At 32.6% G+C, this 17,990-nt stretch overlaps 1 long non-coding RNA gene across 1 annotated transcript in view; it reads left to right on the forward strand.

Annotated features, from left to right (window-relative positions):
- The window catches only part of LOC109329014, a 20,564-nt gene extending 4,845 nt beyond the window's left edge, over positions 1 to 15,719 (forward strand). The window contains exons 2-3 of the long non-coding RNA XR_002105504.1: positions 1,035 to 1,042; positions 15,709 to 15,719. This is a non-coding gene — a long non-coding RNA (uncharacterized LOC109329014). The remainder of the gene's footprint in view (positions 1 to 1,034; positions 1,043 to 15,708) is intronic.

The following is a 17,990-nucleotide window of genomic DNA, read 5'->3' on the forward strand; positions in this document are numbered from 1 at the left end:
ATGCAGAAATTAACACGAAAATATGCTCTAACTCTCTTAAAATCTAACGTGCAAGTTATGGCTTGAGTTATGAAAACGCAGCTTATAAAGAAACTATTCTGCAGCTCAGTTAATCGATTAAATCCTTGGTTAATCGAGTAACGAGATACAAAATTGTAACTGATTCGGTTTTCCAAGTTTTCTGTTCCAACTGCTTTTCAAAAACTTATGTTAATCGATTAAAACTTACCTTAATCGATTAACTGCATATTTCTAAGTGTATTTTTAAATTGCAATACTCAAATACGTTATGCACTTAACTTATACATGTTCAACACTAAGTTTATGCCTAAGATGCACAGATAACATGTATATATATTATGCATGAACATATTATGAATGACATATCTCAAAATGAAATGATTTAACGAATTATGTATATGAGACATGTATTGAGTTTACCTAAGCCTTAGACTCAACCTAAACTAATTACTAGTCTAAGTCTAATACCAATCTTGAGGCTTAAGCACGTTGATTTGTTGATGATCTTCAAGCTCTTATGAAACACATATTGTCCTCATCAAAACACATAGTGGACAAGCTTTCCAAAGTGCTCCTCTTGACATTACTTTCAGTTGGTACCTAAGTCTTCAACACATAGAGGCCATGTGTAATCCTAGATGTACTAATCATCCTAAAAGAATCTATTTCATGGATTTTACAACATAATGCATCAAATGACAAAATGCAGGATGAGTTTGAGGTAAATTTTGGTATGTAAAGAAGATTGTAAAAAAACACTAGGCAAATAGCGGACATTGTGTATGGATAAGTTTTGGTTTAGAGGAATGGTTCCTGAGATATATGCAATTATTGCAAAACCATTTGGAAGATTGACCATAATTGGTTTGATCTTATTGAGATATATGCAATGGCACCACTATATAAAATCCAAGATACATATTGACATTGGGCACCAAGATTGCCTTATGTATCCTCATCTTTGACAGTAGGAGGTGTTGTGCTTGCACTCAAGATGTTGCTTTGACTAGAAGAAGAGGATGTCTTTGATTGTCGTAGCATATGCATCAGTCTTTCATATTGTTTTTGGCTTAAGCCAAAGACTGTATCATCCTTTTCTGAGCTTCACATGGATCTTTACTTATTTCTGGATCACAAACCATAGTTGAATTGTCTTGTACATTTCTTGTGGATTGAAAATTAGCTGGAAATCCATGAATCCTATAACATGTTTCAATTGTGTTACCATTCCTTTGGCAATTAGTGCAAAATTTTGTTGAATTCACACCTCTTCCCAAAGAAAGTTTGTTCATTCATCCTTGGTTTCCTCTTCCATAATTGCTTTGATTTGAGGAATCTCTTCCAAAGTTACCTCCTATGCTTCTCCCTGGATTAGATCCTCTACTAGAAAAACCTCCTCTCCTCTAATTAGTTCCCATTGCCATTGCTTTGGCATCAAATTATTGACCAGTAAGTTGCCTTTCTTGCTGGACAACCAATGAGAAAACTCTACTCATGTTAAGTAAGGGCTCAATCAACATGATTTAAGATCTTACACCAACGTAACCATCATTCAACCCCCTTAAAAATCTAATAACTTTGTCCTCTGTTATGTGCACAATTGCATCAACTAGAGCACTACAAATACATGGAATCTCATAAGAGCATATGGGACAAGACATAAAGTTATCAAGCTCATCCGACATTATTTTCAACTCAGTCAAGTAGTTGACACACTTAACTCTCCTTGTCTAAAACTTGCAATAGATTCTTGCAACTTTACTATACAAAATAAATTGCCATGAGAGAATCTTTCCCTCAACACATCCCATACCTCATATGCTCTATCAATCTACAAGATACTCTGAGCAATAGAAGGTGGGACAGATCTTGAAATCCAAGATGTTACTTTGTTATTCACTCTCTCCCATGCCTGATATAATGTCTCTGTTCTTTATGGAATTTGAATGATTCCATAAAAAATCCTAACTCATGCTTTGAAAACAAGCTCATCTTCATGGATCTTGATCATTGGTGGTAATTGTCCCCACTGAGTAGAGGTGATACAAGGGCTATGGCTGAATTTTCAGAGGGATTTACATAGAAAGGTGATGACTGATCTTGAGAATGATCAATGGTTTGATTGAGAGTATTAGGTAGGCTTGTGAAAGAAGAATTTTCACTCATTGAATGTAGCATAGATCTTGAAAGAGCTCTAATATCATATCAGAAAAGAAGATGCTGGTGTTTGGAGCTGGACATGCTCAAACCCAAAAACTAGAAAGACAAGAAGGAAGAAGATGAATAACCTTATGATATATTTCTTGTTATAAGATTGTGAAGATTACATTACAAAATTAATGAAAAACTTCCTTATAAAGAAGTAACTAACTCAAAATATCTACACAAAGAAGATAACTTGTATGGTAAGTAACTCTTGTTGACTTAGCATTGGCCTTGCCTATGTGCGAAGATGTTGCTTACTGACCCTGATGTTTGTGCATCTGGCCAATGTCATGACCAAGGTTTGTTGGTCCTTGGCCAAGCTCGTGGCCGAGGTAACTTAGCAGAGGCCGTGCCAAGTATTCTTCTGACTAAGATGGCTTTTTTATGACCGAGACTCATGAAATCGTGGTCGAGCCAAGCTGCACTCTAACTGTATCTTGTGTTCACACAACACATGAGTGTTGACATTGCCAATGTTGACCTTGGGAAAATCATTCTATAGGCCAATGACCGAGTCAATTTGGGCCTTTGGCGCACCGGTTTTCAATGGCTTGGCCAATAAAAGGTGTTCTCTCAAAATTGTTGCTTGATTGTGAAGCAAGCATGGTGCCAATGGATGCAATATGATTACTATGTCATATAGTTATATAATTTTCATAGCACTTTCGGATCAAACTTGTAATGTTTAAATGTATAGGTATGTTATTTTCAGATACACTTCCACTCTCTATTCCTTCTTGGTGGTTTGACATGAATGACTTGATTATACAATGATATATTCATTCTTCTTGTGTTTACTCTAGTTTCTTATTTATGATCATCCATGATAAAAAATTTCATGATTTCGGTATTATAATGTAGTTTGGATCAATTTAGTGTACATGACTTAAAATACAACTACCAATAAGGTGTTGGTCTAGTCAGATGTGAAGCTTAGTTGAGATAGATGGGGGCAATTTTCCCTTGGATTTTTCAACTATTTTTTTATCTTTTATAAATATATTTTTCTAGTAGTTTCTTTTTAATTTTTTTTTACTATTTTGCAATTATTTTTTTATCTTTTTTAAATTGTGTGGTCCTTCTAAAAATTATAGATAATAGATAAATTTATTTACATGTATAGATGTTGATATTGCTTATAATACTTTTACTTAATTTGAGTTCATAAATGATTTCCCACTTATGAAATATATTATAGGATGAGATATTGCATTTGTCAGACTTTGCAGCAAAAGTCCTAAGATTCTATGAATTTTATATATAATTTAATATTAATAACATATGTATTTTCTGTAAGACTAAGATTGCAACTAAGAGGGAGGGTGAATTAGTTGACTTAAAAGTATGACCACTTTTTCTGCAAAATCAAGAATTAAGTACAGCGGAAAAATTATGTAAAAAATTAACATGTAAAAATTAAGAGATAAAGAAGAAGAGAGTACACCGAGATTTTATACTGGTTCACCTTCTTGTCCACCAAAGGCTACGTCTAGTACTCTTGCAGCACAAGAGATTTCGTCACTAAATATTATGAGTTGTAATTACAATATCTCACCCTGAGACCTCTATATATCTTACTCACTCACTAATACTTATGTCACTCTTGGAAAACACCCTTTCCAAATGACTCTATCCCCTTTCTTATCACACCCTTGTGAAAGAAAGAATTCTGCAATGTCAATGAAGAATTTACAACAATGGCAGGATTACCTTTACAAGTTTGAAATGTGATATCACTTGCAATCCGATAACTCTTTGTATACTAAGTAATAATGCTCTTATAAGTTTATAAAACTTTTGAAACACTTTACTTCAAGTAACTCATAAAATTCACTTTGAAAGTTTAAGAACAAGTTGCAAAAAGTGCAGAAAATATTTCAGAGAAATTTCAGAATTATGTTTGAAAGTTTGTGAGAAGATTGTGTAAGAGTTATGATTTGATTCTGAGTTTCAATGCCTTTAAATAGGCTTTCCAACTAGCCATAACACCTCTTTGAAAGGGTAGGAATTGATTGGAATGAAAACCATTCATTTTGAAATCTGAAAAATGATGCAACAACTCTCAGTAATCGATTACAGCCTTGAGTAATCGATTATCCAAACTCTCTGTCCAACTGGACATCTAAATTTAATTAGAGTAATCGATTACTCAACTTTGCTAAAACTAGATAATTTGTTAGTCACATCAGTAATAGATTACCCTACAAAGTTTTTATTTGGTAACTGGTTTTCTCACTTATTAACCTGTTACTTAGATACAGTAACATGTTATACATTATTTGTGAAAATTGTTTTGTTTATACTTGAAGTGTTTCAATTTTCTTAAAAAATAGTTGGAGCATTACTACTATTGTATATTCGAGAGTATAAGATAAAAGTACCTATTTAGACTTAGACTAATTTGTCTTGAAGCTTTGTCTTCTTTGTCTTCATAAGTATTCTTCCTTTTCTTCTTTTTGGTGATGTTGGTGTCTTCACCAAAACCGTGCCAAGGTCAGGAGCAAAGATATTCTTCATATTTTGTTGCAAAAATTCTACCCTATGGATGTCAATGCGAGTTTAACAAAAGATTTACTTCAGATATCGATTTCAACATTTCATTGTTGATGTCGTTAGCTATTCAAGTTGGAAAATCTATCAATCATCTCTAAATTAAGTGTAACTTTGTTGATACGAGAAAAGTGAATGGATATTATTTGTTGATCGAATTATTAATCTTATCTTAACTAATCTGGTTTAGCTACTATAGGAATATCATTTTCAATAATGAAGACAATCAAACAAAACTATGTAGTAAAATAGAAGATGAATTTCTTGTAGATAACATGGTAATTTATATTGAAAAATAAATAGCTGAAAATTTTACCCTTAATTCAATCATTCATGAATTGAAGTTTTTAACAAAGAGTGATACACTTTAAATTAATGTACATTTTTCTTTAATGCCTTTAATTATTAGTTATTATTATTTACAATTAATATGTTATTTTGAAACTTTAAAATAATTATTTATATTTCTTTATATTTTTTGTTACTCAATTAATCTTAATTATAAATGATAATTAAATATTGTTTTCCCTTTTAAACTTTAGGTCAAGATCCACCACTGAGTCTAGTTGTGTAAGACTCTGCTAGATCTAGCAGATGACCAAAATGTCAATGATTCAATTCATGAGAGTGACACTTGTTGGAGGACAACCACTAACCTCGAAATTGATTAGTTTCTTGCCCAAAAGGGTGAGGGAATATCATTGGTAATACAAAAAAAATTAAAATATAACTTTGGTTAAATTTCACTATATTTTTCAAATTCATGAAACAATGGTGTGGTAATTGTTTGGAGTGATCAAGATCTAGATTTTAGTAATGCCTATGATCACATGGCAATTCTTTGTAATGCATTATTGTGTGGTTCAAGTTTTTGGTCACAGTTTGAACACTCATCGTATTTTTAAGTAGAAATAGACACAACCCACAGAACATTTTGGCATAAATATTTTAGAATTCGTAGCACAACTAGCATGCTTCTTGGTCTATTGATCGAAGTGTTGGACAACTATATACCTGTACGGCTGGGCCCTGTTTGATTCGTACCACTCCGTATAGTGGCTATTTTTAAAATTCCTTCACTTACATTTTTTTAAATGTGAAAAAAACACAATATGAGCACATCCTTGGAATCAAACCCAAAAACAGTTGGAGGAAATGTACACTAGGCCACTACTGTAACAGTTGGAGGAAATGTACACTAGGCCACTACTGTAACATTGTAGTGAAGATGGAAATAAATATTTTTTTATGGGATGCTCATGATTAGGAAACGTACCGGAAATATATAATATTTATTTTGGATTAAGTATTCCATAAGAATTCAAATAATTATTTATATTTTTATTATAAATTTGTTTAAAATTTCAAGTGAACTAGAAGTTGTTAGACTAACCTCTTTTATATAGATTGCTCATGAAAAATGTTGAATGTTAGTGAGTACATGTATCTATAGAGTATTAATCAGTCCAAAAGAAGATTAATATTTGGTCGGATCATATGTACACACCTGATAGTAAATATATATAATTATAAGGTTGCATATGTGAGTAATATACACTATGCCAGAATTGATATTTAACAATGTCCATTGAACAACGTTCATGCGTTGAATGCCGTTAAATGCAAGGTGGAAGAGAATTAACAGTATTTAGTGAAGTAAGGGCTGTTAAATATGATAGGTGGATATACATTTAACAACGTTTGCTTCAATGAACATTATTGAATGTATGGGTCAAAGATTTACAACACTTAATGAAATGAGCATTGTTGTTTATCACACATTTAACAATGATTGCTTCAGTTAGCACTGTTAAAGGTCATATATTCATATATTTAACATCACTTCTTCAATGTCTTCAGTGAGCATTGTTAAAAGTTACACATTTAACATGTTTGTTTCAGTGAGCGCTATTAAAGGTCATACATTCATATATTTAATAATACTTCTTTAGTGAGCGTTGTTAAACGTTTGTTTTAGTGAGTGAGAATCTTTTCAAATTTAAAAACAAAACCTTGCACAAAATAGTATACATTCATTATGTTTATTATTTCTCTTACTCTTCTTCTTCTCCATGAGATAATTTCTTTCTCTTTTGTTTTTAGTTTCTCTCTTCTAGCAAGTTATCAGTTTTTTGGTTTCTCTCTTCAAGCATAAGGTAAATCGTTATCTTATTTTAGCTCATTTATTTCTTTTTGATTCAGTCTTGATGCTTACATTTACACCATAAATAACAAGTCTTTGAGGCATTTGAATCGTTATTTTTTTAAAATAATTAGTTTATTTATGATCAATTTGGTGGGAACATTTCACTAATAGTGTGATTTTTATTTGTTGTGAAGTTACACAACTATGACGTTCAAGATTTTTTGCTATGGTTCACTGGTTTAAAACACAAGGTTTGAGTATAATGGTAAATGTTCTTTCTCAATTGCTGCTAATTTTATAGTTTTTTCATAACTTCTGCAATTTGTTTAAAGATACCATTTTTTTATTTGTATTTGCAGCTTGCATTGATCATGGAGGAACACCTGAATACTATGTAAGGACTTGCATATTGGAGGAGAAAGAATTAACAATTTGCATAAGATCTCATTACTAATATGTTATTTTACAATATTAGAATTTGTTAAGGTTGAATGTAGCTGAAGTCATTGGTGATTTAACAAATCTATTGTAAGTGGTGGAGTTGGACACGTTTTTCATTTGTTTGATAGAATATCTGACATATACTGTCTTATTTAGAAAGTAGACATTTAACAGCACTCGCTTCAGCGAATGCTATTAAATTTTTACTTTCTACAGTGCTTCAAAAAGCGTTGTTGAATATAACCTCATGTTCTAGTACGATCACATAAAAAGCGCCCCAAAAGCACTGTTAAATGACAATTTTAAGCGCTGTTATTTGACTATTCTGTCATAGTAATATCATTCCAAATAAGGCATTATTATTTGATATGGTGGTGTGACAAAAGTATCCAAGAAAAAATTAAGGTAAAAATGGAATGCTATAAATCATGGTCAAATTATAAATGTTGGGAAAAAAACAAGTGAGCTAAGAAAGAGAGCAAGAAAGTGGTATATGGAACTAAAGATAAAGTGTATGATGAGTTATACAAATATGTATGTACAAAGGATGGGAGAGAAGTGTCTACATATTTACAAAGGGTCGGAGACTAAAATCAAGTTAAATGCATTAAAGAGACAAAGATGGAAAAGTCTTGGTGAAGGAAAGACAAAATAACTATTTACACAAGCTTTCCAATGAGGGACATGATTCATTGCTTTATGATAAACTATACACAAAAAAGAAGATCAAAATTATATTTTACATCATAGAATTTGGGAGTTGGAAGTGAAAGAAGCTTTGAAAATGATGGAGAATGACAAAACTGTTAGACCAAACAATATACGTATTGAGGCCAAGAAGGTTCCAAGAGAGCAAGGCATTAGATGACTCACAAAGTCGTTTAATGAGATAATGAAGTCTAAGAAGATGTTAGATGAGAAGAACAAAAACATCTTAATCCCTATTAATAAGAACTAGAGCGACAAACAGAATTCTGCAAACTCTATGGGGATTAACCTCATGAGTCATATTATGAAGCTATGAAAGAGAATAAATGAGTGGAGTTTGACACAAGAGATGAATATCATATAAAATCAATTTAGTTTTTCACTAGAAAGGTCGACCATGGAAGCTATATATTTGCTACATCAATTGATGGAAATATACTGAAGGAACCAAAGGGATGTGCACATGGTCTTCATTGATTTGTAGAAGGCGTATGATAAGCTATCTATAGAGGTTTTATGGAAGGCTCTAGAAAAAAGGTGTTTATATTTCCTATACACGAGCAATTAATGATTTGTATGATGGGGTGAAGACCAATGCGAGAACACAAGACGGAGTCTCATAAGATTTTTCTATTGTCATATGACTACAACAAAGGTCAACTTTAAACCCATTTTTGTTTACACTGGTCTTGGATGCGCTTAGTGAGCATATCCATGAACAAGTGTCACATTTCATGCTCTTTTTGGATGATATTGTCTTAGTGGGATACTTAAGCAAAGAATTAAATAGGAAGTTAGAAATGTGGTGACAAACGTTAGATGTTTGAAATTTATAATTTCTAATTAATATGGACATGGTATATTTAATACAATTACATTAGCTATTTATTTGAAGGGGGTACGAAATAGTAATCTATTTTTGATAATTTATAGGACTTCTAAAACTGATATAAGGTTAATGAATAGAAACCCAAACAATTGGAAAAAAAGGAATAATGCGATAATTTGACTTTTTTGTTAATGCATCAGGAATGGAAAATTTACACTACTAGGATAATTTGACTTTTTTGTTACAATTCTGGTGTAACTTTTTTGAAATATTATCAGGTAGTCTATTTTTTGTTGAACTCGTGCCTGACATGCATAAGTCATTTATTTATACTTGCACTCACCTGGACTCATGCCTACAAAGCACAAGTCCATTTAAATATTTTTCCACCAGAAGTGAGTCATGGATGGATTCCACGAGATCCACATAAACAGTGGATATGGTGCACCATTTTCTTGAGTCGTGGATAGGTTTACGAGTACTAAATTCTATACATATTGGCTGAAACATTTGTGACAAAACATCATTTTTAGCAAACACATCACATACGCACTCTTCCTACTTACTTCCTTATATTCCTTGCTCATCTTTCATGTTTCTTCCTAGTTATTTATTTCTCTTCCTTACTTATCTTAAGGTAACTATATTATTTCCATAACTACAAGTATTATTATTATTATTATTATTATTATTATTATTATTATTATTAATATTACATATGATATTTAAAATTTGTTCTTTGATATAGATGGCTATCATAAGAGACATTGTTAGTGATTACAAGGATGAGAATGAGATTGAGTTACATGGTGATGATGATGAGGATGAGGAGGACGATGTTGAGATTGGTAATAGTCAACCAGACAGTAAAATAACATATGCTACTCCACCATGTTTTTTTTGTGATATTAATTCTCAGGCTGGTCATGACCATCGACTAGGATCAACTACTTTAAGGAATGAGAATGATTTATTTGTTGGCATGCAATTTAAGTCTAAAGAAGCAACATTGGATGCAATTAAACAATTTCATATTCATAAATCATTTGACTATACTGTTGTAAAGTCACAGCCAGATAGATATGTTGGTCATTGTAAACATTTCGGTGTAGGATGTGAATGGTGAATTCATGCATCTTTTAATGTAAAGTGTGGTGTTTGGGAAATTAAGAAAATTAATGGAAGGCATACTTGTATATCTACTGTTGTTTTTCAAGACCATACCAAACTAAACTAGTCATTTATTTCAAACTTTATTATTAATTTGATATCTGAAGATCCCGGTATACCAATTAAGACGCTTGTGAAAGAAGTTGAAAGTCATTTTGGATAAACCATGACCTATAAAAGGCTTGGACTACGAAGAAATTAGCAATGAGACAAACTTATGGTGATTGGGAGGGTACATGCAATGACTTACCATGTTTGGTGAACCTTGTCTAGAACATTGCCTCAGGTACAATTGTCTGTTACGAAGCATCTCATCACTTTGTGGATGGTATTGAAGACACTAATGGTTTCATTCTTGATAGGGTATTCTGGGCTTTTAAGCCATGCATTGAAGGGTTTGCATATTGCAAACCAATTCTATAAGTTGATGGGACATGTTTTACCAGCAAATATATTGGAATATTGCTAATTGTAAGTTCACAAGATGGTCAGAAGCGTCTCTTTCCGGTTGCATTTGTCATTATTGAAGGAGAAATGAATGAAGCCTGGAAGTGGTTTTTTAAAACCTTTGAACTTTTGTTACCCACAACTGAACATAAGTGTAATATCACATAGGGGTATAAGATTGTTGGTTGCACTTCATACCGAGCCGTCTGGATGGTGTAATACTCAACTAAATTATTGTATTCGTCATCTTGCCAGCAATTTCAACAAGGAGTTTCGAGATTCTGATCTTAAAGATAAATTTTTCAAATGGGTATGCCTTTTATTTTTATTTGTTAATGTTTTATATATATTATAGTTTTATTAATTAATTACATTTTTTTTTTGTAGAATATGAGTTGATGCGACCACATTGAGCGGATGCTTAGTGTGCTGCATGAAAAAATTCTAAGGGAAGGAGCATGGTTGGACCAGATCACTAAAAAAATATGGACTCACTCTTACGATGAAGGGAGACAATATGACCATATGATTACCAACCTTGCAGAATGCATTAACAGTGTTTTGAAATGATCTAGAGCTCTCCCCATTATGTCCCTTGTCCATATAACAGGCTAATTTCATGGTTTGTTGATCATAAAGATGAATTCATTAACATGATTAAGGTCGGGCATATATACTGCAAAGAGTTGACAAATGTGATCAAAGAAAATTAGCTTCTAACTACAGGTCAACTTGTTCGTAGTTTTTCAAGGGAGGCAGGGTAACCGAAGTTGAAGTTGCTTATACATCTCGTGCTCGACATTCAAGATTGTATACTGTGAAACTAACTGAAAATTGATGTGACCGCAGAGAGTTTCAATTATTGAGATTGTCCTTCTCAAGCAATTGCTACAATTTCAACAATGAATTTATATTGTGGGAAATTTATTTCACCAATTTATCTTTTAGATAATATTTTGAAGGTCTATGGACATAAGTTTCAACCAATCTGTAATGAAGAATACCTTATCCAGGACCCTCATTCATTCATAACCTTGTTATGCATAGGAAATGTACTAGAAGACCAAAAACTACACGGAGACATAATGAAATTGATGAAGTTCAATCTCAACATATTACAAAAATGTGGATGGTGTAGGACAAAAGGCCATAACAGGTAGAAATGTTCATTATGAATGAGGAAATTGGGTGAGAGTTCTAGAAAACCCGATAATAATGAATAGTAAATGTAGTATTTAGTAACGTAATATTATATTATTGTGTATGAATTTTTTTTAAATCATTGTTTATTTAATTGAGTAGTACATTTTATGGTACAAAATGAAATAGGATTGGAAACTAGAGTTTATTGAATATAGCACGACCATGGGTGTGAGACACGGCCTGACCGTGGATTGTGGTATAGAAAGGGTTGGTTTCTAGCGGGTTGGCCATCCTCGACTGTGGGTGATGAGGCATGACCGTGGGTGGTGGCATGCCGTGCGTGTTGGCACGACCTGGGCATGTTGCTCTCTATATCAATGATGCAATGTCTTCAATTTATATAGGGTCGTGGGCCCAAGCACGACCTGGTCGTGTTTCTTGCCTTCACTTCAAGTTTTTTGACCAATCAATGACCAATATATGCATTTTATGATATAAACAATGAATGACCAATGCATGCATTTTATGACACAGGAATCAGATTCTCTTACAATGACCATTTCAAAGACAAAAATGATTAACCAATAAATGAACAATGCAAAGTCAAACAATGAATGATAAATGCATGCATTTTATGACACAAGGTAATCAATGCATGTACATATTCAAACCAATGTGATTCATGGTCAATGTTACTTTAATGCATTCACTAAGACAATTGAAAATAGGTAGTATAGTTAGTGTAGTTAGTGTATTAGTATATTATTCGAATAAGCTTTATTAACTAAATATTAGCCTATATCTAAATTCTTTAACTGACATATTAACCTATCTCTGAATTCCTTAAGTAAAATATTAATATATTTTTCAAGTAAAATATACCTAAATTCTATTAGTGCATTAATACTAACCTATATTTAATTACTATAGTTGGTTTAATGATGTATTATTCATATTAGTGTATTAGTATAATAGTATATTAGTTAGTGTAGAAATGTATTTTATGACACAAACAATGAATGACCAATGCATGCATTTGAAGACACAAACAATGAATGACCAATGTATACATGTGATGACACATACAATGAATGACCAATGTATACATTTTATGACACAATGAATCAGATTCTTTTACAATGACCATTTTGAAAGACAAAAATTGAATGACCAATGTAAAGACAAACAATGAATGACCAATGCATGTATTTTATGACACAAGGTAATCAACACGTGTACATATTCAAACCAATGCAATTCTTGGTTAATGTTACTTTAGTGTATTCACTAGGACATTTGAAAATAATTAGTATAGTTAATGTAGTGAGTATATAAGTGTATTATTCAAATAAGCTTTATTAACTAAAATATTAACCTATCTTTAAATTCCATAAGTAAAATATTAGTGTATTAATACTAACCTATATTTAATTACTACAGTTAGTGTATTGGTTTAATATTCATGTTGGTGTATTAGTATATTACTGTATTATTCGTATTAGTATATTAGTGTATTATGACACAAACCAATGCATGTGGGTATTGAAATGCATGCATCCAATGCATGTAGTGTATTAATGTTTTCATGTAAGAACCAATGCATGCCTTTTGTCATAGAAAATGCATTTTCTGACACAAAATATGTAAGAATCAATGTACAAAATAAAGAGTAAATGCATGTATATTAAAATGATTAGAAATGAGGATTGAATGAGCAATGCATCCACAAGGAATCAGATTCATGGAAAAATCAGGACTAGAACTTGTTGCTGCCAACCATAGGTTCACTTTCCTAGGGAATTAGATTTCTCCAAAGTCGTGGGTGGCAGCAACGACTTTGGTTTTTTCCTGTAGAAAAATTGTGGATTGAATCCATGATTCCCAAGCCCTAATCCCTTTAAATAACACTCTCCTTCCCCATTCCACTTACACTTACACGAGTTCTCATATATTCCACTCGTATTTTCCATACATATATTCTCTCACATTCTCTATAATTATCTACACAAACTATTTTCACTCTCATATTATTATTCTAAACAATGGAACACTTTAGTTCCGGCATTTTCAACACCTCTTTATTGAAACATCAAGATAAACATGTATCTAGTTCTATATGGAGTGGTGAAGATATCACATTTCGTGCTAGATACAAATTCTAGCAATCTCTCCCTTCCGAAAGAGTGTTGCCACTTATTTGTAAAACTATTTTCGCCAACATATTAGATATCAAGGAGTTGATATTAGCAATCATCTCTTAACAACAACCGTTGAGATATAGAGGCCAGAAACACATACTTTCCATTATCCTATTGCAGATTGCACGATCACACTAGAAGTTGTTGCATATCAGCTTGAAATTTCCATTGATGGGAAAGCTATTACCGGAGACACCACTATGGATTGGGAAGATGTTTGTATGTTATCCCAACAGATAGACATTTAATGGGGTAAAATTTACAACTTTCTTGCTTGAAAGCATCTACTAGGAACTTCTAGAAGATTCTAAAGAGGAAGTGGTAGAATAATATGCTAGAGCGTTCATTCTCAGAATAATAGGAGGATTCCTCATGCCAGATACATGACGGTCTAGAGTCCACCTGATGTATCTACCTTTACTAGATGATATATCAGAGACATTCAAATACAGTTGAGGATCAGTTGTATTGGGTTGTCTATATCGAGGACCTTGTCATGCAACAACAATTAAGGGGAAAAAAGAGGTTGAAGGATGCATGTTACTACTTCAGCCGAGGACTCTATCCTGCAACACCAAGACTGCATGACAACATAGTACATGTTTATCTGTTGGTAAAAATGTATCATTTGTTGTATATTAGTTTACTTTAATTTAACTTATATAGTAATTTAATTTTTTATATACTATAAATTGAATTTATATACTAACTTTTTTTAATTATGTTAAAAAGGTGGTCACAACATCTTATGACGAGTAACAATCTTAGGCATGTAGCCAACATCCTTCGTGCAATGTTAGACTGCTTGCGCTTTGATCAAACAAGTTCAAATAGTAATTTATTTCTCTCCATTTCCTAAATATTATTTTATTATGTATTTTTTCCTCCATTTGCTAACCACCAATTTCAAATTTTTTCCAATTTGTCTAGACCCCTTACAGAACAATGAATATTAGGGGACAAATCCTTGATATTTGTCGAGCACGTGTGCCGTTGAGCTGTTTGGCAACAATCGAATGGCATGTTGCCGATCGGATCATGAGACAATTTGGACTGCAATAACCAATCCCACAAGATCCACCTAACTTCAACAAACTCCACAAGATGGACTAACGGGGCAAGAATGAATAAAATTGGCCACAGTAACATGAAGTTTGAATTCAAATGTGGGATAGTCGGGAATTGTGTATGGTAAATGGTATTCCTGATGCTGAACCTTTGTATCACTACTCACAATATATGCAATGGTATTTACAAAGGACAATGAGTTATATCTCGCCAGATAGGGCATATTCTATTGGAACAATAAGGTTTTTCAAATAAATATATATTTTTTAATTTATTTCATTCAATAACTAAACTTCTTATGCATTTTTTGCAGTTCCACTTTGCAAACGAACTTATTGAAAGAACTGATGCTCCTCAGTCTTACAACAATCTCATTCCAACTATCAATTATGTCCATTTTGTGTATAATGATTTGGTGAAGATATTGGAAGAGTTAAATCCAACAGCCTTCAACATTTTCTGATCTCGAGCTTCACCTACCCAACATTTCAATATACCAACATACGAGTCTGAACCTCAACATCAAGTTCAAGTCAAATAGAGGTTCACCAATATGCACAAATACCACCACCTCATCTACACGAAAAACAATCATATGGAGCTTCCACAACATTTTCAACTAGCTACCAAATGGGATAAAGTTCTCAATTTCAAGGATCACTACTATCAATTTTTGCTACATGTTCAAACACGTCAATGCCGACATATGAGTCACAAGAATTTTATCGTCCTACAATGTTATCACAACCAGAAAAATGCAATATTTATGGTAATGAAGGTAGTGATGATGAGGGTGGTGAGGAGGAAGAGGAGCAACAACTTAGAAGAGATGGTAGCGGAAGAGCCAAAGAAATACCTCAAAACAATTAAGAGTTCTTCCACCATAGAAAAGAAGGTCACTTTGTGAGGCGCTTCATCACATCACAAACGTTATTGATATTAGAGATTATAATTTCAATGTTTTTAATATAAATTTTTTTCATGTCATTGTTATTGTTATATTTTGAATATTTTTTTTTCTTTTTATCTAATTAATATTAATCATATTACTAATAATCGAATAAAAGCAAAATATAAATAACAACTTCAATATCCATACAAACCCATGCAACCTTAGATACATGCAAACCCATCCAAAACCCCCCATTGAATGATAAACCCTAAATTAACAAAGTTGATTAGGGAAAAAAGATCTCATAGATTTGGTCCACGAGAATGGAACATGTGGCTCCTACTCACGACGTTGATAGGGAAATTAAATTCTGGACTTGGTCCACAAGTTTTCGGAGGGGGGATAAAATATAAAAAAATGACTCGTGCATGAAAGATGCGAGTCTTGTTGAGGAGAAATTAATAAAAAATGAACTTGTGCTTGGCAGACACGAGTTTTGCAAAAACTAAACTAAACCAATAATATTTTGAAAAGCTACACCAGAACCATAATAAAAAAGTCAAATTATCCCAATTGTGTAAATTTTCCCATTAGGAATGGTTATGGTCTCCAATACATCAAATCACAAGCAATTTTCCATTCATCTCATGAGAGAGAAACAAAAAGTCCATTGTGAAATTCAAGATTTAATTGAGGAATATCATCATACCAATAACACTCTGAAGGGATACCAAAGAAAAGATCTAAGAATATGGGTTGAGGTATATATATCTAATCTTTGTTTATTATGTGTGAGAATCAAGAGATTAAAGATCCTTAGAGGATTGGTTTACCATTCAAAAGGAAATTCCAAAGAGTGGCATTACAGCTTTGTTTCTGAATTTTGTGATTCTCCACCGGAAGAGTCTTTTTCTTTAATTTTCTTTGAATCCTAATTTTAAATTTGGGGATTTTATGCTTCTGCTATCATGTTGTAAAAATTAGGTATTTCTAAAATTGAGGATAATTTTTCCGTTGCTGCACATAATGTTTACGTAAGTTGTAATATAACACACTCATTATGGTCACGAATATTTTTATGTTGGAAGTTAATATAGTATATATATATATATATGTGTGTGTGTGTGTGTGTTGGTGCAACAAAAATGATCATTGCACAACATTGGCCACAAGCAATCAAATAAAATGCATAGAATAAATAGAAAACAAGAAACAACAGAAATTGGTAACGGGGTTCAGCCAATTGTGCCTATATCCCCGGGAGCACTGAGCGACTACCAAGATATTATGAGAGAATAAGGATTATAAGCCCTATGACACCCATGGGCCCAAGTGCCCATGTGGTGTTTCTATTTGGTGCTTCTATTTGGTGTTTATATCTAGTGCACATTATAATAAGGGACTTGAGTCCAATATATAACATTAGTCACTCAACACTATTCCAATATTAGGTAATGTAGAACTAACACAATATCATATTTCATGCATCTGAAATAATCTCCACCTTGATTGAAATAGACGAATATCTCGCTCCTTAGGAAATCTAGACAACAATCTTCACCTTAGCAAACATATAACTTCACATTTTTCAATGCCTAATTCTCTTTTACAACTCCTCCACATAAGATTCTACTCCCCTATTGCATAAACCTTATGAGTTTCCTTGACGATGTTATCAAGAGTTTAGCTCTCCAAACTTCTAGTTCACCTTCCCATACCGCCATCTAATAAAACATGTCGCCTGGCCACCTATTTCTAGGAAGTCTTTCAATATTATGGAACCTCTACACCAAAGTTCACCAACGACCGCCTTCTTCAATACTCAGCTAGTTGAACCATGAAGCTTCCTTGAAAAGTCTCAGCCGCTACCACCATTGTCTACTCCAACAATTCTAATTCAAAAGAACTATCATGCTCCACCATAAGGAGTATATGTTGAAAGAGTTTTCGTTGCTTGCTTTATTTTGGCAACAAGTTTCTGATTGATTTATTTAATGACATGTCGATTCTTTGCTCGTCATCTCGATTTTATTGGAATAAATTACAACGCCGGTATAATGGTTTCAAGAATGTTCTTTTAATAAAAATTTTAGCTTTATTTAATTATTAATAATTTCATACCATCTCGGCTTTGTTGGAATAAATTCCAACACCGACATAATGATATGAATT

Source organism: Lupinus angustifolius, chromosome LG02, assembly GCF_001865875.1.
Source record: "Lupinus angustifolius cultivar Tanjil chromosome LG02, LupAngTanjil_v1.0, whole genome shotgun sequence".
Lineage (NCBI taxonomy): Eukaryota > Viridiplantae > Streptophyta > Magnoliopsida > Fabales > Fabaceae > Lupinus > Lupinus angustifolius.